Source organism: Anser cygnoides, chromosome 3, assembly GCF_040182565.1.
Source record: "Anser cygnoides isolate HZ-2024a breed goose chromosome 3, Taihu_goose_T2T_genome, whole genome shotgun sequence".
NCBI lineage: Eukaryota > Metazoa > Chordata > Aves > Anseriformes > Anatidae > Anser > Anser cygnoides.
The window spans coordinates 101,196,323-101,221,282 of NC_089875.1; the positions used below are offsets into that span (position 1 = coordinate 101,196,323).

General features: G+C 40.4%; 1 protein-coding gene across 18 annotated transcripts in view; it reads right to left on the bottom strand.

Annotated features, from left to right (window-relative positions):
- Positions 1-24,960, bottom strand: part of DLGAP2 (DLG associated protein 2) — a 467,238-nt gene that overhangs the window by 317,005 nt on the left and 125,273 nt on the right. For 5 of the 18 annotated variants that reach the window (XM_048051731.2, XM_013172309.3, XM_013172311.3 and 2 more), the window contains exon 1: positions 14,413-14,845. The exons of 10 other annotated variants lie outside the window; for them this stretch is intronic. The gene's annotated coding sequence lies outside the window, so the exon portion shown is untranslated. Of the gene's footprint in view, positions 1-14,412; positions 14,847-24,960 lie in introns of those variants that run through there. 3 more of the 18 variants (XM_048051726.2, XM_048051725.2, XM_048051724.2) reach the window with 1 other exon arrangement.

A 24,960-nucleotide genomic window follows, 5' to 3' on the forward strand; every position in this document is an offset into this window, starting at 1 on the left:
TTAACACTGTCACTAGTCATATTACTTACTATTAAAAGTCAGATTGAAGGGACACTAAGAAATGGCACTCAGAAAGGAAAAGTTATGGTGCCTTAACACCTGATACACGGTTGCTGATGTCTACATCATGATCGTGTATTACTGCAATTCCAAATTAAATTAGATGGAATTGTGATGACATAGCTCATGAGGAAATTAGCTATAGCCTAACCAATAAAGTCTTTATTATCTGTGAAGTATGCTTGACGCTTATTTTTACTATGTATGATACTTCCTAGTAGCCTATCCAAACCATCTGAATAAATGCTTTATCCATCACAGTTTATAGCTGCTTTCTTCGATATCAGAGATTTATCGCATCAAAAGCACATATCTGCACTGTGCACTGATGCAACTGAAGCATGATTCTGACATTAGCAGTATACATCGTGTCCCCAGTAATGACTCAATTTGTTTAGTCCCATCATGCTTACATGCATGTGTGAAGACAACTTGCACACTGGAGAAACTAGAAATGATCATCCCATACACTCTCACTCTCGCTAGTTCAGCCAAGAGGCAAATCTATTCCCAAACCTAAATGTTTTGATTTTATGTAGCAAACATCAGTGACCCTAATGAGCTGTTTGCTCCCAAGACTGTATTAGAGACAATGCTGAGGGAACACAGCTGAATTTTCCTACTCTCAGTTCTAGGAACAATGAGATCAAAGATACGTGCCAGATCTTCTGTGGTCAGATTCCAGATGCACACAGATCCAAATTTTCCAGAGATCCCAATTAGCTGAGTAGCCAGGGCTGGCTGAGTCAGCACAGGATATATGAAGTCGCAGCACAGTTACTGGAGGAAAAATATTGACCACATTGGCTGTCATAGAATTTGGACACACACAGCTATCAGAGGTGGTAAGAAAATTGTGAATAATTTATGAAAGATTGAAGACTGTGTCCATCTCTTAGGTCAGTGGTTACAGCTGTAGCATGAGACTGGTAAATAATGGGTTTAGTTCCATCATTTGCCAAGGGCTTCTTAAGAGATATGAGGGAAGTTAGAGAGCCTTCGTTTAATACTTAAAGAAGGGATAATGATCTTTCCTCACTTCAGACGTTTGCTCAGATGAAGACTGAGGCAGGCTGTTGTAGTGTGAAACAGGTTCACATTAGTTTTTATATAATATACACACATATACACACACACACACACACACACAGGTATCTGTATTTCCAGTAATGGAACGATGTCAAGGACCACACAGAGTGAGTTTAGATAAACGACCCAATTTCATGTGCTTTCCCAAAAATTTGAAAGCAGCAATTCTTATTTAGAAGGGGAGATGATTTTGTAAATATAAACATCTTCACAATATGCCTCTTAAATCCATTGGGGACACCACAGTGCAATATTCTTCCTTTAGGTATTTTACCACTTTGGCATATACCATATTGATTGTGAGCATATATAAGTGGGTTCATTTGGGCTTTTGCATTTTGTATTTTTAATGCAAGCTTCTTTGAACAACTTTACTACTTCCCTTAATTAAAATAAAATAAAGCAGAAAAGGGACGCATTAATTTTCCTGCCAGAGTTGCATTTAGCCCTAAGCACTCTGAGCAAGGCACAGCAATGCACAATATGTTGCATAGTAATTCTGCCTGAGTAAAGCTCCTGATACTGAAGAATAACCATACATCCAAGAGACAGTCAGCCTCAGACACAGACAGATTGACACAGCATGGTGCAACTTTTTTTTGGTCCAGAATCTGGAAGTGCCTGTTTGCGAAACTTTGGCAAGAGTAAGTGTGCGCCATGTGCATCTCCTTGTAAGTTTAATTGTCTGTATATAAGCTATTAGTCTACCTTCAGGAGTTACTTTTCTTAACGTTCTCCTCCTTCTTTTGCAGCGTTCTGGCTAAATGAAGATGACTGTATCAGAGAAATTAAAGCCAATCAATGGTAACTTGAGGCTTTTGAGCAAGCCTGAAGCCAGAGCCGATGAGTAAGATAAAAACAATTTTGGCTCCAAACCAGTACTATGTCACTGGCTGAATTGTCAAAGGCAGAGGTTCTCAAAAATTTCCTTTGGTGTGGACCACAGTTCTCCAAAGCTAACATGTTCATCTCCTGACATCACTGCACCATAGTGCAGACCTCATTCTCTTGTGTTCCTCATTATTATCCCTTCCTTGTAATAAATACTGGAGTTATGTCTGGTGAAAGGGGATATATATATATTTTTATATATATAAATGCATCTAATAAAAAGTTGCAGTAAGAAACAGTGTGGTCAATCCCATTGCAACTGCACAAATCTGCAGCAAAATCAGAGATTTTTTAGAATTTGTATGCTGATTACTTATTCGTTAACAATAATCAAAAGAATGCTATCTAGACAGATCAGGACACCTACAAAGGAAAACCATTTACTGAAAACAGGCACAATACATTTCATGTCTCCACCTCGCATTTCAGAACCACAGCACAATGAATCACCATGTGTAACTGGTTCTTTGGATGGTGTATCTATCTATCTCCCCGCTAAATAGGATGAACTGTTTGTGGGCTGAGGTTAGGACACAGGGCCACATGCACTGCTCTGACTTGTACAGTGCTGGATGAATGCTGCATTGCCTCACAGGGTCTGGGTCATGTTGGAGATGGAAAAAAAACAAAGTACAACATGAACCTCTTTGCTTCTTTAAATATATTTTTCCTCATATTGAAAAGTTTTTTAAATAGTTGATCCATGCTATCAAACTTGAGTGTTTTTTTTTTGTTTGTTTTGTTTTGTTTTGTTTTTGGCAAAAAGTACAGGGGAATAGTACCTAAAAGAGCACCTTTATGAACTGAAACACTACGAAATCTATCAAAATAGTTATGCAATATTTCACTTCACTAAAAAAATGGATTTCCTCACCTGAAAATTTCCTGTGACGCTTTTAAAAACCAGTGCAACAAAATCTCCAAAGACATCAGAATAAAACAGATTAAGTTTTAAAGAGAAGAAATTCAGGACAACTTTGAAATTTCAGATCAGGGTTCATTTTTCATCCAGGTCTGTCCTACACTGTTTCTCTCTCATGAGAGAAAGGCAGGATGCAACTGCAGAAAAAGCTTATAATACTGAATTTTCTATTTAGTTTGCCTACACATCATTACCTACACATCACTTGTATTACCTAAGACTCTAAATTGTTGCTCTGTACTGTGAAAATCACATATATTTAGAACTTTATATTTTAAACATTTCCGAAAAAAGCACTGTACTGGGTGTAGGTGGCAAGGTGCTGGCAGCGGGAGGCTGCAGGGGTGGCCTCTGTGAGAAGAAACCAAGAGCTCCAGAAGAGCCCCACTGCAGGACACAGCTGAGCCCATCAGCCGAGCTGGTGGCACATCTGTGAAAAGGTATTTAAGAAGGGACCAAAAATGCTGCATGGGCAGTGAGGAGTGAGAGCGTGAGAAACAGGCCTGTGAACAGCAAGGTCAGAGGAGAAGGAAGGGGAGGACGTGCTCTGGGCTCCTGGGCAGAGATTCCCTTGGAGCCTGTGGAGAGATGATGTAAAGCAGGTAGTTCCCTCGTGCCATGGTGGATGTGTCCTGAGGGAGGCTGCAGCCCATGGAGAGGAGCCCAGGCTGGAGCAGGTTTATCCCAAAAGACTGCAGCCTGTGGGAAGGACCCACGCCAGAGCAGGGGAGAAGCGTGAGGAGGAAGGAGCAGCAGAGAGGAGCTGTCATGGACCCACCACAGCCCCCATTCTTCTTCCCCCTTGCACTGCTTGAGGGTGGGAATGAAGGAGCGAAGCTGAGCCTGGGAAGAAGGAGACTCTGGGGAGAAGGTTTTCTTTAATTTGTCCCCATTTCCCTCCATCCAAACCTATTTCTAATCTGCGGTAAATTAAATTAATTTTCCCCAAGTCGAGCCTGTTTTGCCCATGATGGTAAGTGATCTCCCTGCCTTTAGCTCAACCCACGAGCTCTTTCATCTTATTTTCTACCCCATTCTGTTGAGGTGGGGGAGTGGGAGAGTGGCTGGGTGGGCGGCTGGCAGCTGGCCCAGGTCAGCCCACCACCAGCACTGAACTCAGAAATATACACTGTTCTAGCAGTTAAGCACTGCATCACATCAGATATTTTGTTAATTAAATGAAAAGCACTGTTTTAAGTCATCAATACAGACATACTTTAGAATTGTAGAGGCTCGTAATTATAGCTCAGGATTACAGAAGAGGTTAACAGATAAATGTTTATCTATCTTTTTACAGCAACAATATTTCATAAAATTGTTAAATAACTTGGTGGAAAATGCACTGCTCCTGGTTGCTTTCTCCAGACTGAGCACTGTGGAAGCCTTCTTCTGCTGGAGGTTATCTGGCAAGTTTTGATAGCAGTGTAGGGACAGGGATGCCAACGCTCTGCCTAGACAACTGATCTTGGCACTGGAAATGGCACGTTTTAACCCCTGCAGTACATCAGAGGCAAGTGAAAGAAAAATACCATGAGCGGAGTAGGTGGGGAATGGACCATTTTCTGGGGATAAGCAATCTAGTCCAAGCTAACGCATAGGGAAATCAAATCAACTCCCCAGACTAAACCTTAGTTACAGTGATGTAAACTGGAATAATTTAAACTAATGCTGTTGTGATTCAAAAGATAATCTGCTTCATAAAATGCTAAGTCACTAACCCCTCCACCAAAACGGATCGCAGGTTTTACAAGAAGATGATTTAAAAGCATGTTCTTATTGATGTTCACGAATCAACGTTGTCTTGCTGAAAATAAGGATATTTCAGCTCTCAATTCAGATTTATGCTTGCTTCTTGAGCAAAAGGCTTGCTTTTTCCCTCTCTAAACAGCATATGCTACTTCTTTCTTATTACCACAATACATCTGTCCAACATCTTTTATTCTTGCAGTATCCTAAACCATGTTCTTTTTTTTTTTTTTCATTTAATGTTGCTACTGTGATTACCAGTGCATCACCATTTTTGTTTTATTCTTGTTTTGGTAGAGAGGAAAGAAAGCTATACAAAAGTCTCCAGAAAACCTCTCCAGCTGATGCACAACTGTTGTAATTCTGATTTGCCCAGGTCCCTTTTGATGCCTCCATAAATAAAGTGTGTGAGGAAAACCAAGTGAGTTTTAAAGCTTTCCATCAGCGTCTTCGTTACTATTATGTCTAACCTGGTTTGAATATATGAAAAGCAGCTAACAGATTCCCACAGCTTCCTCATTTACTCCCTAACCCCATTAATATGATTGCTGAGATGTTTTTCATAAGTCATTCAAGGCCAAAGTCGTAGCTTAAGATGGCAATGTGTTGAGCAGAAAGAAGCAAGTTCATATCTTCTAGGTGAACATCAGGCTACTCTTGCATCAGATTTTGCCTAACACCCCACTAATTTGATGGAGCAGGTCTATAAGTTTTTGCTAAAGAGTAAGCAAAAATCACAGTAACATTGTTCTGAAAACAATCTGTAGAATACTCAGTCAGGTGCCTGAATCTGACTACCAATTTTGTAGATTTAGGGGAGCTTCAGTAGATCCTCAGATCCCTTTACATATATTGATTTTATTCCTCTCAGATTCTGTACAACTTCTCCATAAGAGTGTCCTTCATTTGAAGAGAACAGCTGCTAGCAAGGTAATCACAGTGTCCCCTTCTGTGTCTGAAACAGTCGCTAGGAATCCTGTTCTCAATTATTTTTCTGTTCATGACACATCACAGCTGCACGAAAAAGACCACTTAAATTTAAGCATGAAAACATTGATTTAAAACGTTTTGTTTGGAGGAATCTCTATGAGCCAATATCCAATACGGTTTTGATCTGTTCACAGATTTCAATGTCTCTGAAAAAATTCCAAGCACGTCAGCTTTGTCTGAATTCCCTTGGAGCAGGGGCACAGGTGCCATACCCACGTGTCTGGGAGCTATGCGGTCCCCCAGCCTGCAATTCCATGGAAATCTCATCTTTTCAAAACCAATTGACTACCCCAAAACAGATTCTTAATGGCAAACTACCTGGAAATTCAAGTGCAGCCTCTTTTATTTTCAAAGTAATCCATTTGAAGGCAGACAGTTAAGTTTACTTGTTACGACCATTTCACATGAGTGAAAATTCTAGAAAGCGAAAAAAATATAGTATTTCACCCTTGGGGAATAGTGGGAAAAAATGTTCATATTGTATTCTGAAAACTGGCAGTGAGAAAAAAAAAAAAAAGAAAAAAAAAATGGTCGATCTCATGACAACTAGCTGCTAATAGTATTTGGAACTTAAATCAATAAAATAGGAATTGTGCCATTAAATTAACATTATGGCAATACTCTTGAAACATAATGTCAGATATCTGGGGTGAATTCCAGGGCTGAATGCTACTTATGCATATCAGCTCTCCTCTTTCATTCTCATGCCCAGTGCAGGAGGACACACATGGTGCCTTTGGGGCTATCTGCTTTTCTCGATGCTTCAGTACTAAAATACAAGTACATGCAGAATGTATTGAAAAGTTGCATTTAGAAGAACTTCTTTACAATAGTCTTCAACCAACTCAGACCAGTGGCACCACGTCTCGTATATTTTCAATTTCCAAACCTTTACTTTTGGAAGCTAACTCAAACCTAGATTATTTATTAGGCCTTTAAGCCTGTCCTTGCTTGACTACTCCTAAATCTAAAGAATTGCAAAAATACGGTTGAAGAAGAGGTTGAAAAGTGAGCACAGTAGCAGCCAGGCTCCCTTGGTGTCTTCACTGACATTTACATGCCAAGTCTCTTTCACTGGACTTTTTCAACCAGACTTCCAGCAAACTGACAGGAGCAAATCAATGGAAAAGCATGCCCTTCTGTGAGGATAATTTCCCCTTCCTCAGCATAGACAGAAACATTTATGGACACCATCAGATGTAATTTCTATCAATTTATGTCGGCAGCACTTCCCAAATATATCAAGTGGCCAACTCCTGCGCATTTATCTCAAAGAAGACAGCCTTCTGCTACCTGGTGAAGAATTACCATCCCTACTTCACAGAGGATTGACTTGCAGAGAAACTGCATGGCTTGTTAACAACCAAAAATGTTTTCAGCATGGTCATATCTCCAACCTTCCACTATGATGCCTGACAAGCTCCTTCTGCTTTTCTTTAATCAGCCATAACGCATACATCCCAGAGGTTTTTTTCACCAAATATTTGAGTATTAATTCATTGTTTTATCTGCCGTTAATGTCACGAGCAAGTAAGTGAAGGAAAAATACCTGAATGAGAGGGATTAACCTGGTAAAGAGACAATATGACTATTTTGTTATTTTTCTGAAAAAAAAAAATAATCATGTATTGGTTTCCCAGGGGCCCAACTTGAAAAGATCAGAAAAAACAGTGTCATTGCATGAAACGGTGAGGACTGAAGTATTTATGAACTGGTTAATTTGCAGCCCTGGGTCTGGATGAGGCTGTTAATTATTCATATACCAATTAGGAGTGGAAAATGTATTTATCAATAAGCCTATTCACTTCAGAAGTCCATCACTATACAACAGTTATCAGTCCAAAACCTATCTCTTACTCACTTGGTTATTAAAAATGTGAACAGTTGCTGAAAGGGTTTATCTGTGGATGGCATGCCCGCGTTTAAAAGTTAGGTGCAGAACCCAAGCCTGCAGGGTGCATGCAGGCATCTGGCTGTCATGGTCCAGGCTACCTGGCAGTACCTTGGAGGAGGCACACGCTGCTCTGTCTGCTTCTCTAACTGAAAGCGTGTTTGTGTACATGAACATGAGATCCGAGGAGAACAAGAGAACAAGAGAGATCAGAAGTGAATCTCAAGAAGTGAATCTCAAGATCGCGTTATATTAAATATATATCTGTTCTTTTGCTTACTCATATCCATAAAGCCTCATGCTCAAATCAGACACTGAGGGGTTTAATACAAGGCAGTTAGAGTCTCAACAGCTTTGTCCTATCTGGCAATCGTGAGCATGATAAGAAGCAGGCACTCCCTGCACAACCGGCACAGGAGGGATCCATCAAAGCAGAGCTGCAACTAGCTTCAAGGGAGACCGAACACAAAAGGCTGAGCTGATGTGCACAGTTCTGGGAACAGGGGTTTCCTATGTCAGAAAGCATTTCCTTCTTCCCACGGGGCCATATCCCCGAGCCTGCTAAAAACAAGGGGAAGCTCACATTCATTTTCATCTACAATGCACTCACACCGGTGCTGATTTCTCTTATAAGGCAACGCTGCATTACAGGACACAACGCTAATTTTGACACAAATAGATTAACAACCTTATAACTGATTGCCACGAAGCTACACGCAGGTTTTCACTGCACCAAACTCTGTGGGATGTAATTCCACAACCACCTGCCAGAGCATGGCCGTGGACCTATGCAGGAAGCCTGCAGGGCACCCAGAAGACTGCACAATGCTACTGCATACCTTAACCAAAAAGTGTCTCGGGGCATCTGACTTCTCAGCCACATTACTTAAAAATCTTTACATTGCAGCAGGTGTGCTGGTGTTGTTAGCTCGACATCCCAAATCTGGTTTTGTCTGTTTCATCAGCCTGCTGAACCCATTTTGACAGCCGCACTGTCAACGTTAAGGAACACTGCTTGCCTTTGCTTCCACCTATGAAAGCAAGGTTGTACTCGTATGGTGCTTTGTGCCAGGAAGTCCTCATCCTTCGTTTGAATTATAGGTGCTGTTAGAATGGGAATTATAACCAAGTCACCCTGTTTTGCAGGAATATGAAAGAGAAACACCATATCGGAACTGGCTGCAAAAATCTTGCAGATACTTATCCCCTTACTGGAGGTTATTAATTGGTTATCCATTCTATTCCTTTTAGGAATCCAACATTTAGATCAGGTAAACTTAACAAGCTAGTTACCATTTCTTTGGCTGTACATCTGATTTAAGAGGCTCTTACTGGTAGTTGATCTTGCTGCCTGTTCCAGATCTTTTCCTGTACCAGCCTCAAAGGCCCCACGTTGTGCTGATCAACAAGTTATCTGCTGTGCTTGGAAGTGGAACTGTGAAACGGTGCATTCAAAGAAAATGGAATTATGCAAAGGAGAGAAAAAAAAAAAAGGAAATAAAGATTTTTTAAAGGCCCACTTAGCCTTTCTCTGTGTGCTTTCGAAAAAGCCAGCCACTTCAAAGCCACTGTGGTTTGGAGCTTGGTCCCGGAAAGAGCCGAGTCAGCACAACCGTGGGCGCTCTGGGCAGGGACTGGGAAAGAACAAGTGTCTGTGGGCAGGATGTGAACCTCTTCAGATGGCTCTGCTAAAGGAAGAATGAAATAGTGCCACAGCTTAAGCTAAAGTAGGGGGGAGATAAATGCTCAGCGGGCTGTTCAGAGCAATAGCACAAATCGTCTAATTGTAAGACGTAATTTAGGCTTTTATTATGTCTATCAAGAGGTATACAGATTATGTATTTATCAGAAAAATACCATTGACTCCACATAATCAATAATAGCGAGAGTCCCTATGAGATTCAGCTACTTTACCTGCCAGTCTTTTTGACATTACAGTATTATTCCTCTTGCTTTAAGATGTTTTCTCCTTTCAGCTGCTACTAAGCCTGCACAAATGGGAAGGAGCCAAATGATTGCACTGAGGAAACAGTGAGGCTGAATAGATACAAAATGCTGTCAAACACACCGAGTGAACAGAAAAAATATGCCTTTAATTTCTTTTAGTTCTTGCCTATTACTTCTACCAGCAGTTGGGCAGGGGGAGCAGAAAAATAAATCAGATGTGAGAAAGATTGTCGGGATGACAACACCACACTTAAAGAGATACTGATAAAATTTACAGGATTAAAAATGCATGAAGAAAGCTGTGTCTAAAAACTCACTCTTGAAGAAATGTACAGAAGAGCCCCCCAGTTCTGTGCCCTCTCCTAGCTGATGTGAGCAGGGAGGGATGTGAGGCTCAGGGGTGTTTAACTGAATCCTCGTCTCCAGCAGCAGAGCACAAAAAGGGCTTTCTAAGAACAAGAGCCTCCCAGCAGAAGTCCAATTCCACCAAAAAACAAGATCGCAGCAAGGCCCAGTCCTCAAAGCAACGCCAAGCCCACTGCCCCCTCCAACCCAGCAGCAAACGAACTGCCTCTGCTCGGGTTCGCCTGTTGTCACCTACAGGAGGAGCCACAGCAAGGGAGTTACAGCCGCTTTGTGCTGAATTAACATCTGATCATGAACGCTAGTGTGGCTTTTTGATCCTCTGCTTTGAAAGCAGAGGACTCCACTGGGGTCCTGGCGGCAGGGTGCTGAGGTTCTTCAGCTGTGCCCCCGGGGAGCCCCCAAGCCAGGCGTGCACCAGTGGTGCCACTGCGAGCCCAGTCCTACAGGAACATCTGGCTGGGCCTGCCCGGCCTGCCCCTGGCCCTCCTTATCCCCGTGGGCAAAGCACACAAAGTCTGGAGGACTTTGTCCTCCTCCTGAGGCAGTGGGAGGTTTCTGCCTGCAAGAATAGCACTTGCATCTGACAAGTGGAAGAGCAGCCTGATATCTTCCGGCCTGTGTTATTAAACGGTGGGTTGCCCTCATCATGGTCCCAGTTAAGCCAGTAAGTGTTTTGCCAGCAGCTTCAGCAGAAGCGTGTTCAAGCCCCAGGTACCAAGGATTTGATGATGGCAGGTCACCTAGAAAACGAACTGAAATTTATAAAGGATGGTGTTGCTCTCGTATCGAGAGACAGAGTGGTAAGGACTGGGAGGACAGACAACACACGGCTGTTTTCACAACACATTACTATACAGATCAGCTAAAACTTGAGCCTGGTAACAAACACCTTTCTCAGAAATTGCATCGAAATGTATGATCCTGACGTGATTTTCTGCTTCGGATCTCTTTCTATCTTTCTGTTGATGGCCAATGGTCACCTTTAAATCTGCGATACAGCAAATAAAGATTTCTACCGCAAACGCTGTGGTAACATTTATTAATTGCAAACTGCATCTCTCAGGATGTTAACGGTGACTCTGATGCAGCTTCACTTTCCTTCAGCGAAAGAAATCTTTGAATTACTATGTGGTTTTCTCTCTATACCACTAACTGCTCTCCTGTGCGGGTTGCGTGACAGTAACAGACTTGTTACCCTATTTGTACCTTGGTAATATGCTGTTAAGAGGAATTAATAGCTTGCTAAGCAGAACGACTTTGCTGCTTTCTGCATACTTTGCTGGTATTCACACTGTCTTGTATGATTTTCGGGCTTTAATATCAATTTTGTAAGTGTATCTGTCAAAGACGATTAAATTATATGACAGCCACAATCTGTATTGGACCAATCCATGCAAACCTTTCGTTGTTGCAGGTATGAATATTTTATATTACACAATAAGAAACTAAAAGCCATTCAATTTGATTTAGCCACGGGGTCTCCAGTCAAGGATGTGTGGTTTTGCACATAATCCAGCCCTCTGCACTGACCTTGAGCCGAATTTTTGAAATATATATATTTTAAAAAATATTGCCTGTGGTATTTAGAGAAAATGAAGCTGGCACTGACAGACCCCGTGCCATACTAAACTCTTGTCAGTGAACACAACTTCCCTTTAAAACAAGCATAAAAAGCCAGTTGGTTTTCCTCACGACTCTAGAATACTTTACTAGGATTTTATTTTTGAGAGCCAGGAATGTAGACCTCATATTCCTTCCTTTGTGTGCACACTCAACTCCCTTTACATTCGTGTCTGAGACATCTGATCTCACTTACACTATACTCATGAAACTTGAACATACATAAGTGCAGTAATTCTTGATTTTCCCTGATGTGCTCCAGCTCAAATTCTAGCCTTTCTCCTCAATAAATAAATAAATAAATAAATAAAAAATAAATTATCAACTATATGAACTTATTGCAGTGATGAAGCTTAGAGCATAAAATTAAGTATGTAAGAACAGGAATTCCAAGCATATAGATCCAAAAGTTTTCAGAAAAATGTCTGAGATTTATAACATATTGGTAATATAAGAATTAAACAAATAATACCTATAAGGAAAATTTATGGAGCATAACTAATATAAATGTTATCTGTGTTTTGCTGTTGTACGACTCCTGGATATATCAATTATGAACTTATTAGATAAAGCAAAAGTGGAACATTGTATGCTCTGTTCTACAGTCATTCCTCCTTCCTTATATTTGTTAAATTCAACTAAGAGCTGTATATACTGTTTTAAACACATTGGGTGGAATGCTTTTATTTATATGTCATTCGGTGTGCTTACGAGTCTAATTATATTGATTATCTTTCCTATTATTTAAAAATTATTTTATTGTTTTTGAAAAAATGCTGCCAAATGTCTTTTCCTTTAATGGAAAATCGTGTGGCAGATGCAAAATAGACAGAAAATTATTAATGCAATTAAAAAAAAATATTAAAATAGTAGGCGGACTACAAGAAGCAATGACTACACAATCATTTCTTTACATTTATTCTCTAAGTGATGCACCCTGCAAACCGCTCAATATTTGAAATTTGATCAGCTAAGCTACCAGCGGTTGTATGCCTGAATTACAGAGCATGTAATTTGGCCTCTATATCCAGTACATGCCACTTTCCTACAGCTTTTGCTTTACATGCATAAATGAAATCTGTGGAAATGTCTTCATTTTTCTAGATCACTTTAAGAGGCATTTGCAGTGAAATAACTTCCATGAAACACATTAAGCAGATCTAATTAAGCAGTTCTGAGAAGAAAATAGCCTGTACTCAGTGTTGTTCTTTGGATTTTTTTTGACAAAAGCAAAGGATAACGTCTGGCAGAGTGCTACTGTTTGATATGCTCATGTGCTGATGCACCTCCGCTTGCCTTCTAGCATTTTAAAATAGGATGTTTCATTCAAAAAAGGATGCTAGTAGTCACAAAATTGACTAACCACATAGATTTTGTACACCTAGTACATATTGTTTAACTGCTTGTACGTTTCTGAAGATACATTTTAAAGTGCGCTGCGCTGGGCACTCGTGATCATGTCGATCACTTGTTGCTAAATTAAAGGGATGTAGGCTGTCTCAAATGACAGGGAAACATGACAGATATGGATCCAGGAACTAATTATCAGCAAATGTGAGAGCTGACACTAACGCATGCCTGTAAAATTATCACACTGGTAATACAGAAATCAAACCCGAAAACTTCTCAGCAGAAGTGGAAAAGCCACGGTAATTACAACTTGTGAACTGATGACAGTCAGCCTCTACCTTTGTTCTTATTTCATACAGACCTCACTTCTTTTTCCCTTTCTTGGCTCTGTTCCTGAATTAACTTTTAAAAAGCCATCTATCTTACTTGAACATCGGAAGCCGATACTGGCAAATGCAAATGTATTGATTTTATTGATTGGTTGACTGATAGGCATATCCAAAACCAGAAGGGCTAACCCTCTACTCTCGGAAAGTTTAAGACATGGAAGAAAAAAGAGACAGAGAGAGAGAGAAGGAGACTACTGCCCAAATCCACACATTTCAAGCCATCTGAACACTGTTCACTTGCGGCAAAGTTGCCCAGCTCTAAAGCCAGGGCTGAATGAATCTCACTAAAGGAGACCTAGTAACCCAGTGATCCTTCAGACCTCTGCTTCAGACCGTTGTTTCCCTAAAAAATTCTGATACCAGATTTTACCCTTTCTGTATGCTTGATGTTAGCTGTTGGAAAGAGTGCATGTTATGTGCATGTGTGTGATCACAGTGCTATTTTAAAGCTCTTCAAAGAATATTTCTGCCTGATACCATTTTTGTCAGCCACGTTTCTGTAACATAGAGGTTCCTATTGCTGTGCAGTGAATATGTGGGTTTTTTTGCTCTTATCTCATGTAGTGCACTTGATAAGGGGTACTACTGAATCTTCTTCTGCACGCTGCATTACAAAGAAAACTGTCTTTTTGCAAGGCATTTTCTCTCCACTGCTTGCACAGAAAATAAAGGCTCTTGTAACTGTACAGACCTGACTGTATGAATTCTCAAATGAAAACTGGAACCCTTCTACTTTATCTGAAGTATAAATCCCCCAAAGATTCTTGCCTTTCAAATCGTACTCGCTGTAATAAAGGTTAATATTGGACTGAACTTATCGTATTCTAGCATCACATGTGAAGTTCCAGATCTGTGTGTATGATCTATTTTCTTCTTCATTGTTGGAATTAAAGAATAGGACAAAACGCTGTATATATTATTAAAAATAATAGAACAAGAGTATTTTACTTAAAGACAGTTCAAACCTACTGCTTTCATGAGGAGGAAAAAAAACATGGTGCAAAGTACCGGGGGGAGGGAAGGGAAGAGCATCTGTTGAAAATTAACTACTTCAACATTAATTAACACATAATTTTCTACCTGATGAGATAGTGTTGTAGAAAGTATAAATTGAAGGCACAAGAGTAAGAAATGAGTCATCTTTGACTTACCGTATCAAAGACTATTGCTGTATTGCAGTCAGCATCCAAATACAGAGCATGAAGCTTCTCACAAATCAGAAAAATATGCAGTCAAAGAACGAATCACATTCATTGTAAAAATAAAGGCCAGAGATTAGAGTACGTATCCAAGGGTCTGGTTAGTCACAGCTTTGACTAGCCTGCTACAGAGCTCTGCAAAACAAGTATACTGCAGCAGTGTGGCAAGCATAGGATTGCAATGCATGTCCCATATATTCAAGCATAATAGAAAACATGGTCTGGAGCTTATTCCATGTGGAAGTGGGGTTTGTTTTATGCAGGCTGAAAAAAGAGATTTTTTTTTCCCACATAATAGAATTAGAAATGAAGATTTTTCTTGATTATTGTACACAATAATTCCCCAGGATATCAATTACATAAAGCAGGTGCCTCTGTCTCCTGTTTCCCAGATAAATGCCTGTAATCTCATTTCACAAATGATCCTATTTAGACAGGAGCCACCTATTGTGATGATATCATTTGCTCTAGTATCCATAAATGGGCAACTTCCTACCAAACGTCATGACCACTGACGACACAAATCTTTATAATATTGAGTGGGCAGGGTGGTTGATGGGGTCCCATCAATCTACAGCAGCTTCTGCTGATGAGATCTCACGAAACCTGCAGAATCATCTAAAAAGCTGAAAATGAAGAGAAACAGTAAACCTGTCTGGTGGAGCTCATTACAGATAAATAAATAAATAAATTTAAAAGGAACTGGAGAGGTAGTAAAGGCAAATAAAGCATAACCACACAGCAGTGGCACCTTTTCAAATGCCTCATGCACTCACAAGGCTACTGGTAGATATGAACAAAATCACTCTCAGTTAAGAAGTGCAGCTGCCAGTTTCCTTTTAGCAGATCCTAAAGACTGTACATACTCTTTCCTTGCAATTGCAAAATATACACTGACAGCAAAAAGGACCGATGCTTCAGTGATGCACAAATTAGCCCACTCTTAGGGAATATTTTTAGAATTAGCAACTGCTTGTCACAGTAGCTTGGAATATGAACTCTGTAACAAAATCTCCTCAGACTGAAATCCAGTCTGCTAGACCGGTTTGCTTCATGCTCTAGCTGGGCGGATCATGCATGGATTTAATTTCCCAGATCACTGTTTTCGTAAGAAAAATCATTCCGTTAAATACATGAATTTGGGAAATATTATGATACTCACAATTAGCAGAAATTAGTTTCCGTCTGCCTGCTTTAGCACATGGACATTTGAGGAGAGGTTAAGGTGATGCAGGGTTCATTGGCTTCCCCACCCTTTCCCCAAGGGACTCAGTTGCTCCTAGTGGCTAAAGGAAATTGCTGAAGAACCTTGTATGGAATATTTTTCTTGGCAGAAGTTGGCAAGAACTTCAAATCAAGGCCCCCAGTTTCAAAGAAACAATACGAGAGCATTTCTTAGTGTTATCTCCACAGATCTTGGTTTACGTAGTCCTTTTGAACAGGGGGCATGGCATCCAAACAGCTCCTTTTTACTACACAGGCATAACATGATCCACCCACGTTACTGTTTGGACAACGCTCACTAGAACCCCAGTCAAGCTGGGGATTTGGGGTAGAAAACTTTAAAGTTTAAAAGCCCAGAAACTGCGATGCTTGTCTGTATGCCTGATGTGGTTCCATCACAACAGGGTCCACTTCTCAAAACCCAGCTCCTCCAATGAGCTCAGTGCTTGTAATATCTTCCGTTCACTTCATAGCATCTTTGGGACAGGGGCCATCTTCTGCTGAATTTCTGTTTGATAAATAGAGAGGGTCCCAACTGCAAGCGGTGTAAATGTTAATAATAAAAGCAGTACTGCCACAGTGACTCACATCAGGTCTAGATGGGGTGGAAGCAAAATTTGAGCACAACATCCATGGCTTCAAGACAAAGCTACGCTGTCAAAACAGAAAAGTTAATGGATTTTCTGAAAACACCCTAAAGAGTTGAACTCCTTTCTCAGAGACAAAAATCAATGGAGAAAACCACTTCAGAGGACTGAACAGCAGTTTAGACATGAGCAGGTGCTTTCCTTCTCCCTCCCGACTGTGCTCATCTTCAAGGTATCACTAGCTGATCTCCCTAGATAGGCTGTCTTGGCGATGCCATAAATGTTGCTTTGACTCTGGGGATCATAACCCCTTCATTTCTGCACTGGGTGGAAGTAGAAAAGCATATACTCTGCATGTCCAGATGGCATAAATATTTTCCACAGGTTTCCATGACAAAAGATAAAGATAACACAAGAAATGGTTAGAAAGTGGAAGCATGTGAGAGTGTAACAGAGATTGATGGTCCAGAAGTTTCTCTCTTGTCTAGATAAAAAATGATGAAATGTGAGTGAGGGTAAAAAAAAAAGGCAGAAAATAGCTTAAAAGAATATTCATCATTGTTCCATCAAACTTGGTCCTGCCTTGGGAAAAGCCAACTGTCAGATTTTCTTGGTAATGTACAAAGACTTATAAGGCTCTTCCAGACCCTACTAGGAAAGCATGAATTTTCTTAAAGCAGAATATTTTTGAGCATCTGAGCTACTCTTCATTAACCTAGTTTTGAGCTTATCAAACATGCAGTAATGAGCAAGAATGGCTTTCCCATACAGAGCAGGATGTTAAACATGGTCCAGTGGAAGATACCCTGATGGTTCTGATCTTTGCTTAAAGACATGTGGACTTTATAGGAGATAAAGAGAGTGGGACATGGTTGCCAAGTAGTTCCCATTTGTGTTGGAAGATATTGCGAGAAAATACCCCAAACCTATTAGTGTTTTAGGAATGGGCTTAAAGACTCTACTGAAAAGAGTCACTTTGAGAAAGGAAAGCTGCTGAACTGGGTACAGGGGAAACTGCCATAAGCCACAACATCCAATGTTAAGCAAGCAACCAGTGGACATGTAACAAAACTGCAGACCACACAAGACAGTATTCTGCCCCTCTTTGTATCTTTGCTTTACATTTGGGATCATAATGAAAGAACTGAGACCCTAACGAAGAAGTTGGAATGTCCTTAGAGTACCTTTGAAATTCCTACTTTCCTACTGTCTTCCTTTTATTGGGCTTATTCTTTTCCAGCACACTTGGAAATGAAATCTCTCCAGACATTCGGTCCAGTCTATAAATCTGCACGTTCCCGGGCAGAGAATAAGCAGATAGGACTTTCTTTAAAATGCTTAGACCTTCCACTAATGAGAAGTGGGACCCAAGTAATAAAATACCACTGGAGTTTTGCAACTCCATTCTGAAAGGGAAGAGACAGCAAGGTGTTACCGTCTCGCATTATCACCATTAGCACCGTGCTTCTAAACACCTACTGATATTTTAGTAGATAGTATCTTCAAAGAAGAGATGGAAGAAACTGCTTCAGTTAAATAAGCTTTGTCTGCTTATTTGAGTAGCAAGAAACCCTGCCGTCTCCAGTGTCACTGTGGCATTTATTAACTAGTGGGAAAACATGGAGACAATCAAAAATTATACTAAAAAAAATGCAATGCCTTCCTCTTTAAACTGCAGACAACCAACAATCAGTGCCAATAAAAAGTGTATCTTACATGTCATCGTTTTGCAGACATGGAGTAGGACAACAGTTACTGCAGTTTGTGCAATGCTTCCTTTAATTGTGTTAGTAAGGCCTGCCCTTGTTTGTGTCAATTAACGAGGAACATGCAAATTAAGACAAAGAAAAGCCTTATAAGAACTTGCACCTCCACTCATTTCTGTGGCAAACAAACAGGAAAATTAAACAAGGCTCTTGGACAAGGAAAGTTTAATCTGCTATCCTTTTCTAATATTTACAGTCAGGATCAGAAACACTAAAAGCTAAAATGTGAATCCTCCTTCTTTTAGCTAGGTCTATTGTGCCCAAAATCTCTTGAGTATTTGAACCTAAGTGACAGGGCACATTGGACAGACATTACTACAAGATGTATTGCATTGCTGTACCTAAGCAAACATTCTTCCTTAAATCTCTTTGAGATTCATCACTACTGCTTTTTAACAAGACCACAGAAAACTCCGAAGGGGGATTTCAACCTCTTAAAGCCAAATGCAATTTGGCATAATATAATAATGATGTGAAGAACAATCTATGGGTTTTAATTACTTGTCAAAATCCTATTACCCAACAAAACCTAGAATTACCAATTGTCAATATCAGACCTAAATGAATTCTCAGGAATATCAATCCCAATATATTGTTGCTTAACAGACAAAATAATCAGCAAAAAAAACTCTGTTCATAAGCTCATTTCTACACCACCAGCTGCAGTGCTGGTACCTCAAAGAAAACATGAATGTTCATTTTAATTTCACACTCCATTAGAAATACAGGTGTAAAAATATCTAGAAAGTGAAAAATGACATTTTCTAATGGGAAAATACATAATTTTCATGTCCATATCAATAATAAAATAATTGAGATCAGAAATATTTAAAATATTTAAGGGGGGGCTTTCCTTTCTTTTTCAAAGCCAAGATAGCCCAGTGTTTGATCGATAGGGTAACTACCATACTTTGCATCTATTGACCCTCTTATATAAATCACCATCATTTGGGAGATTGGAAGAAATTGTTAAAAAGTTCTGTCTGATGCAATTTTCCTTTTGAAACTGTGCAGTTTACTAAGTCACTGTCTCCTCAGTATAAGTCCCCACTGTTCTGAAACAGAATTGTGTTGAAACATTTATGGCCCAATCATTTGTGCAAAATGCTGCTTAATGTACCCTCTTCTTCCATAGACCTCAATCCTGTAGGAATCTAGAATGGTCCTAATATTGACCAGCAAAGCTGATCGTAAATCTGTGACATGTAAAAAGGTTATTGCGGGTAAGGATGTCAGAAGGTCTTTGTATTCTTCTGATATCACCTAGGTGGAAGATGCAGCTGTGAGCAGGACTTTTTGTGAAAAATCCCCCACTAAGGGGTGATGCAAGACAATGTTTTCACGTCAGTTTCTGCATTTTACACTTTCCTAGTGTTTTTGAGGAGTGAACAGTAGACTTGATGACAAGATTGGAGATGGCACTCTAAGAAGTAGAATTGATAAGATATTGGTAAGCAGCAAAACCACCAGAACCAAGCTCCTGGTTGAGATCTCACCCAGTCATACAGTTTGAAGCCAAAATGTCATAGAAATGATGGTGAAAAAGATTTCCTCTACTTACCTCTGGATTGAGTTTAATTGTTTTTACATCACAATAAAGAAAAAAGCACTGGAAAAAAAGGAACGCTTATAATACCAGCCTAGCTTCTGCTTGCAGAGAAAAAGAGGATCTGAGGTTGTAGCCCAGGGAATATGAAGAGTATGACTTGGAGAGCTGGCTTTGTGTAAGAAACCAAGGAGAAAGAATCAGGGAAAAGCAAAAGCAGATAAACAAGGCTTTGAGGAAGGGGAAGAGAGAGGTACAACGGCAACTGCAGAGCTGAAAGGCTTTCTCAAGGCCCTGCACAGCCAGAGGAGCCCCCTGCCGATGGGGCTCTCCTGTGGAAGCACCAGCTCTGGGTCATGGCCAGTAGGGTTAGACGACAGGTAAACACAACTCTTCTTCACGTAATCCTTACCTCCAGCATACAAATATGATTACTATGTATGCCTAACATTAAATGTGTGCTAGAGCACCAGAGTTTGGGGCTTTTCAAGCGTAAACATACTGTAGGGATCGACATTGTGTTCAGGTCCTCATTCAAGCTGATACACAGTGATCCGAGATGACAAACTTTCTTCTGAAGGTGAAATAAAGTCAAGTTCTCTAACCGCAAAGGTTGCCATGAGACAAAATAGTTGTCTTCTGGCCATATCTCATCGCAGACACTGGCACTAATCCATTTCCAGGCCTCACAGCTCATAAACTCAGAACTATTATGGACTCGATAAAGGCAATCAATACATTAGTTAAGTGAGATGGAATGATTTAGCTCTTAGGAAAAAAAATATAGGGCTCAGTACTTTTGTCACTGTTTTTGAGCATCTCAGAAGAGCATATTAAACCTCAAGAAAACTGAGTTCACACAACAATGCCTTGGCACATCCACTTGAAATCGAATCGGGAAAAGAAAGATTTTTAGTTTTGTTTAAATAAACTGAGAGGTCTTCAAAGCAAGGACTGCTTCTGACTGTTTTACAAAGCCCTCTTGAATGGCTTTTCTTCTGAGGCCCTGCTTCATACTGAATATATGCATCAGCTTGACAAAATGCTGTTTTCATTCCCTATAAATTTAAGAAGTCAAACTTTAAAGTATCCGCATACCACCGGCAAACGTTTCAAAGGCAGAAAAACCTACAGCGCTTAAATGAGTTTTCCCCAGTGTCAAACCTAAGCTAGATAGGAAAAACATGGTACAGTGGTTATGGGAGGAAATGTGGTGCAGTGGGTCCCACAATATGCATTAAAAATAACATTCTGATACAAATACTCTTCAATCTTATGTCTTAACTTAAAGTAATAAAGGTAAACAGCTGTGTATATGACAACATAAAAATAATCAATAGTGTTTGCTGACTTCTCACAGTATTTAAGAGGCCTATTTTATCAGTGACTCTGCCTTTTCCTTTTGAAACTAAAATGAATTGTTTTAAATGCTTCTTTTGGGGGGAAATATATATATATATTCACAACATGGGATAGGGAAGCTATGTTTTTGTAATGAAGGAACCTCCAGAATACTTTCATGAAATTATATACAATGTTCAGTATTACAATATTCAATACTGAAATACGCGGTAATTTGAAGTAATAGCAATTACATCTTCTGCCTCCCCAACCAGCCTACATTTTCCTTGCAGGGAACCTTGCTCCCACCCCAAAACAAAGTTCTCAGGATGATCCGTACTACAACTTTTAATCCATTTTTTAAAAATCTTGAATAAATCTAGAGGCTTCTAGCATAAGCTGTGGCTGTTAAAATGTGCAGTGAAAGGACTGTTTAGCAGGTCTACTAAAAATAGTAAAGTTATTTCTGACACAGCAAACAACATAGAAGAAATATGCTTTCAATAGACTATTCCTGTTAAGTTTCACATTTCTTGCAGAAAGACAATGGATTCAAGGCTACTTATTAACAGTGGTAAGGAACAAGAGGTAAAATCCTCTAGCAGCAGCTCGGGAAAGCATATTACCATACAACTGTCCACCCGCTCTTCCTTAAGTGTGGCTGAGGGCCAGGGAACAATACGACAAAAAAGCAGGTATCACCGATACCTGCCGATTTAACCCTGCCAGCACGCAAAGGAAAAGCATCAGCAATAACATTAATATTCGCAGCGGCAACCTTTGACGCTTTCATAATTCAGGATTGACCTCAGCGAGGCGGTTGGCAGAAGACCACTGTGTTTCTGTGGCTGTAGCCCTGTATGTAAAGGACAATGACCCCCCTGCATCAACCCTTCATTGTAATTGCCCAATAAGACCCTACAACTGTTTGATAACTAGGATTTTGCAGACTAGAACTGAAGCACACTGGCAAAGCTTATATGTGTAGAAGTCACTATGGTTACTGCCTACACTTGCTTTGCCTCCAATAAAATCTTTCATTTCCATAAGCATTAAAATTCACCAAATGCACCAAAATTATTCAGACAGGGGAAAAAAAAAATCTCTTTGGTTTATCAGCCTTTTAGCTGTGCTGCTTTTACCTTTTAAGTTGAGACCCTTAGCTGAGGCATATTATTACGCATCTGGGTATGGGGACAATTACTGCAGCAGCAACCTTGCGGTGGGAATGCTTCATTAGGCAGCAGCTTCAGCAGCGTGTGCGGAGCAGCTCGCTGCTCTTGGCCAGCGCAAAGCTGAAACCCAGAAAATGCTACAGCGGGTGCCAGATGAAAAGCATTAGCTGGGGACTGAGCCAGCCAAAGTCAGAGGAATACACTTAGCATTGTTGTAAATCTTTCCGTTTCTAAGAAAATTAAAAGTTGGTCTTCCCTGATTAGATTCCCTGTCCATTGGAATAAAAAATAGCCACACGTAAAAAACTAATTTTTTTTGTTTGTTTTGCTTTATTTTATAGCAATCAGCATGATTCTTCCTATCAAGTATTCTTACATAAATACCAAGCTGGCTAAGCCTTACATTTCCTCAATTCATTGTCATTTGGTACACCATAAAGCCATGAAACCCCATTTCCTACTTCTATTCTTTTACTGCTGGTAGCTTTCTACTCAAGTTCCTCCCGGCATACAAAGAGATTTTGCTCACTGCTATTGTCTGTTACTCTGTTACTCCGCACAGCTGCCTGAAGCACCGTCCCCACTCCTGCGACACCCCGGTAACTCATTTCTCCTCTCTTCCCCTCAATACCTCCTCACAGCTAGCTGCCTTTAGTCACCAAGTGACCCCTCTGGCAGAGGTGGATCAATGCACTCTTTATCAGTTCAGCTATTTCCCTTCATTTCCCCTCTATCTCATTTCGCTGATGATCACTTTAGGTGAAAGCTTTTAATATTACTCTTCATATCCTCAATGAGGTCCTCTGTGAAGGTCTCATTGTGAACCTTTCCCTCTTTTACAGGAAGCGCAGAGTGCTCACTGGCAACAGAAAATGCAGGCAGAATGCTTGAAATCATCAGAGGGAATTGCACCGGACTATAGCTCCAGTTCATACACGATCTACAATCTCTAACAACACCCAGTTTCACTTAATTTCTTCTAGCTCTGCCAGCCAAAAATACTGAGACAATACCACCCCAGACAGCCACACACAGAGCTTTCCCATAATCACCAACACTCTTACAAGATGGATATGCAAATCGCAATTGATGTTGAGTTTTGAGCAGGTAGGGTGTACTCAGATCAGATTTCTTCCTCACTCTGAGGGTGGTGAGGCACTGGCACACGTTGCCCAGAGAAGCTGTGGATGCCCCATCCCTGGAGGTGCTCAAGGCCAGGCTGGATGGGGCTTTGGGCAACCTGATCTGGTGGGAGGTGTCCCTGCCCATGGCAGAGAGGTTGGAACTGGATGGTCTTTGAGGTCCCTTCCAACCCTAACCATTCTATGATTCTATTTCCAACCTGTAAGAACTAAGAATATTGTCTGTCATCCCATTACTTTCTTATTCCAATAGAAAACCAAAAACTTTTCCTGTAATCCCTCAGTTTCAGAATAGAAAATATTGGGCAATGCATTAGGTGTCACATGAAACAACAAACCAGCTGTGGCCACTTTCTCATAATTTCCATTCATGGCATACATTAATTCATACGTTAAAGAGGGAGGAAGGTACTTCCTAGAAAGAGCTTAGCTGCTCATTTAAAAGAGTTTAATCCACGGCCTGAAATCTCCACTCTCCAAGGACAAACATGTCACAACTACTTCATGCCTTCAGTAGAAGTCATCAGTATCTATATGAGTAATAGAAGCTGGTTTGAATGATATTGAAGAAAATTGTTGTAATAATAATGAGAATGAGAAAAATGTTCCTTCTGATGAAGTCTTACTAAATAAATGGACTTGTGTCCGGGCTTCAGCAAAAATAGAATAGCAGTTTAGTGGGAGTTTACAAAAGCTGGGTAATTGTGGAAGGAGAGCTTCCCAAAAGGCTTATAGTTATTAGTAGAGAGCTACTCTGACTTTTAAGCTGTTTTCTGTTATTATTGCCTGCATACTTGTGCTACCATCTTCTTTCCTGAGAGAAATGACAAAAAAAATAAAGTGACCTCTGTATACTAACCATTAAGTATGTCACATCGTGCTACTTAAAATATGTTACAGGCTGGCTGGCACATAAGCACATTTTCTTCTGTTCAGAAACACACATACCCAGCACAATGAAAATTCACAGCCCCAGCTGTTTGAGATCCTAAGTAGTCAGCCCTAAATATGGCTTAATATAGGGGTTCAGCTACAACATTACAAGATAGGGACCAGAAATGACAGAATACCCTACTCCATGCACAAGCTAAACTACAATGAGACAATATTTAAGGCAAATACAGACCTTGTTCAGATGAATTCAATCCAATTTAGCAATGAAATGTCCTATAAAGCTGTGAGTTATGCTTTAGAAAGCATTCCAAGTGAAGTTACAAGCACACAGAAGACATGCCCTCACTTTACCTAAAGCACAGGCAAATACAGTGCCCATTCACAATCACAGCAATTGAGTACACAGTACAAAGAAAATACAGCTATTAAAAAGGCATTATCATACATACACAGCTGGCAGCTAGATTTAAGTAGACAGTGAGGATGCTGAGGAAATGGCAGCTTTTGTGGGCCTGGAAGATGCTAAGAGACAAAGTGACCTGCAAGAAGTGAACAAGGAGAGGGGAGTACAGGAAGCCTGAGAGAAAACAGCCTGGGGTGGGAACTGGGATAAAAGGCTTTGCTATTAGCAGAGAAATCTGTCCCACAGCCTGCTGTACCATACCTACATCTGTGCAAGAGGCAGAGGGAAGTCTGCAACTGCTCTCCCCTGTCATGCTTGAGCAGGGCATCTGCTGGCAACAGGGCTCTGCCACCCAGCCCTCCAGGAGAAAGATTTCTTCTTTAACCCTCATGCTTAGAGTCAACTCCGTTATAACACAAGGG